This window comes from Pinus tabuliformis, chromosome 6, assembly GCF_031772625.1.
Source record: "Pinus tabuliformis cultivar Carrire ecotype Pingquan chromosome 6, CPIR1, whole genome shotgun sequence".
Lineage (NCBI taxonomy): Eukaryota > Viridiplantae > Streptophyta > Pinopsida > Pinales > Pinaceae > Pinus > Pinus tabuliformis.
In genome coordinates, this window is record NC_142292.1 from 38,590,377 (window position 1) to 38,592,981 (window position 2,605).

At 41.5% G+C, this 2,605-nt stretch overlaps 1 pseudogene; it reads left to right on the plus strand.

Moving 5' to 3' along the window:
- The first annotated feature begins 619 nt into the window (after positions 1-619).
- On the plus strand, positions 620-1,359 carry LOC149257102 (O-fucosyltransferase 19 pseudogene; annotated as a pseudogene).
- The last annotated feature ends 1,246 nt before the right edge of the window (positions 1,360-2,605 follow it).

The following is a 2,605-nucleotide window of genomic DNA, read 5'->3' on the forward strand; positions in this document are numbered from 1 at the left end:
AAATACATATCTTGTCAAAAATGTGGTGCGGTGAACAGTGTATGAATTTCAAAACCCAAACACGAGCCAGTTGATGGTTTCTTTCCCACACACACTGCTTATCAGACTTCGGGCTTTTTGTTGATACAACAATCTTGTCAGCAACGACAAAAGTAGTATTGAATCCTACACCAAATTGACCAATCAAATTGTTGTCAGGACCAGACTTATTTTCCTTGAAATCCTGTAAAAACTTGGAAGTTCCGCCTTTTATAGTCTCAAGACTGAGACAGAGAGCAGTACCCAATAGAGTAATTGTCTCGTTATCATTATATGGTTTTATGTGGGTCTCCACAACTTCAACGGCTTCAGGCTTTAAACAGCTATGATTTGAGGCGATTCAAATGTTAAGCACATATAAAATTTGAACAATGCATAGACAAACTTGATTCTCGTAACGAGTTTCTTTCTGAAGATTTCGTGGAAAACTTGAAGCGGATGGAAACTCTGTACGGAGCAAAGGACTTCGTTTCAACTTCTCAGCTCAGTTTGCTGCGGCCTGGCGCTTTCTATTTGACTAAAGTAGATTCCGGCGTTTCAAGATCAAAACAGTGTCAATGCTCAGACAGCCAATTTTTAGATGCTTCCTCTGCTGAAACAACATAAGGTGTTGTATTTTACACATACTGATGCCCGTCTTGCAAATAATGACCTTCCTGATTCAATTCAGAAACTCCGCTGCCGTGTAAATTACCAGGCACTGAAGTTTACTAAGCCAATTGAGCGGCTATCTCAAACTCTTCTAAGTAGAATACGGGATAAGTCACCATACATTGATACCAAGAAGAAAGGCGCATATAGGGAAGCTGCCCTTTGACTCCTCATGAGACGGGCCTTTTTTTTTTTAAGGCTTTGGGCTATCCCTCATCGACCAAGATATTCATAGTAGCAGGGAAGCTTTATGGGAATGGAAGTTTAGAGTCCCTTCAGAAGCATTTTCCAAATGTATACACTCATTTAAGCTTGACCACTGAAGAAGAACTTGAGCCATTGAAGGATTATCAAAACAGATTAGCAGGTTTGGATTACATAATGGCGTTAGAAAGTGATGTTTTTGTTTACACCTATGATGGAAATATGGCCAAGGCTGTTCAGGGCCACAGACGATTTGAAGGATTCAGGAAGACAATCAGTCCTGACAGACAAACTCTCGTTAGGTTGATAGATGAGTATGAATCAGAAAGCATTTCATGGGAAATATTTCAACAACAGGTGACAGAAATCCATGCCCACAGAACAGTAGCTCCAGCAAGTCGACAGCCTGGAGAATTTCCTAAAGCTGAGGAGTACTTCTATGCAAATCGGAACGTCGAAACTTGATGACAACATTCCCGTCGTTATAACTTATAGCATTCTCGGTCTCCGCTCCAGTAAGCACAAACCAGCCCACGGGATTCGAAAACGCTTGATCAGCTACCGAAGAGGCGTGGAACGAGAGACATGCTTACTGTGAATATCGACTCAGAACACAACTTATACTACTCTCGGGAGAAATGCAAATGCTATAACTTCGACAAACGCAGGAAATTTTCCACAGTGGATATATATCACAAAATACCATACCATTCAAACACATGTAGCAGTTCAAATGCACCAGGTCACGCATCAACGCTCAGGCTTAGGAAATACATGAATGCATCAACGCTCACACTCAGGAAATACATTCAATATCAAAACGCATACCAATTACTTATGATCTGAGGGCGCAGTCTCCAGAGGCGCTCAGGACAGTCATCTACAAGGACAGAGGGCGCAGTCTCCAGCAGTGGCAGCGCTATATGCGCAGAGAATCGCTCAGGAATCGCTCAGTCAGCAGGGCAGAGGGCGCAGTGTCAGGGCAGAGAATGAAACGCATGACAGAGGCAGCGCTCAGGTATGAGCAGCTCAGACACAGAATTATGAGCAGAGGTGCAGGACTGACGTGCACATAACAGGCCACAGAAAAACAAGTGGCTCTGATACCATGTTAAACTCACATGGAGAGCAAAAGAGTGTGAAAGATAAATTAGTGAGTTCATTTTTTATTAACAATAGATGTACATTTATAATACAATGTTGTGAGTCTTGGGTTTCAGATCCCAAGGTCTCTTGGACTGCTTAGTCTTTTCGGCTTCCACACTAACCCTTTAGGATTAGGTGTCCAACAGTTGTTTCAAATGATTTTGTGTTATGAATTCAATAGTAGTGTCCGTCCCAGTAGCTGAGCTTTTCATTTTTCAGCCATCCCAAAAAGTGTAGGTATATGATGTAGTTATGTCATGCTTTCTTTTGATATGTTGAGATGATGTTTTTGTTGTTGAGATACCTGATTATGATTATGTTGAGGGATACTTGTATGCCACATCATGTGATATTTTATTATCTTCTCATGTTGAAGGAATTCCCATTTGAGTGAGAGTTCCTATAGAACATCACGTGGAGAGACATGCCACTCTTGACGAGGGAATTTTCCCATATGAGTGAGAGTTCCTGAGAACCTCTCATCAAGAGACATTCCACTATGATTGAGGGAGTCCCTGTAATGAAAAGGAATGCACTATGTACTCATCATCATCTTAAAACATTA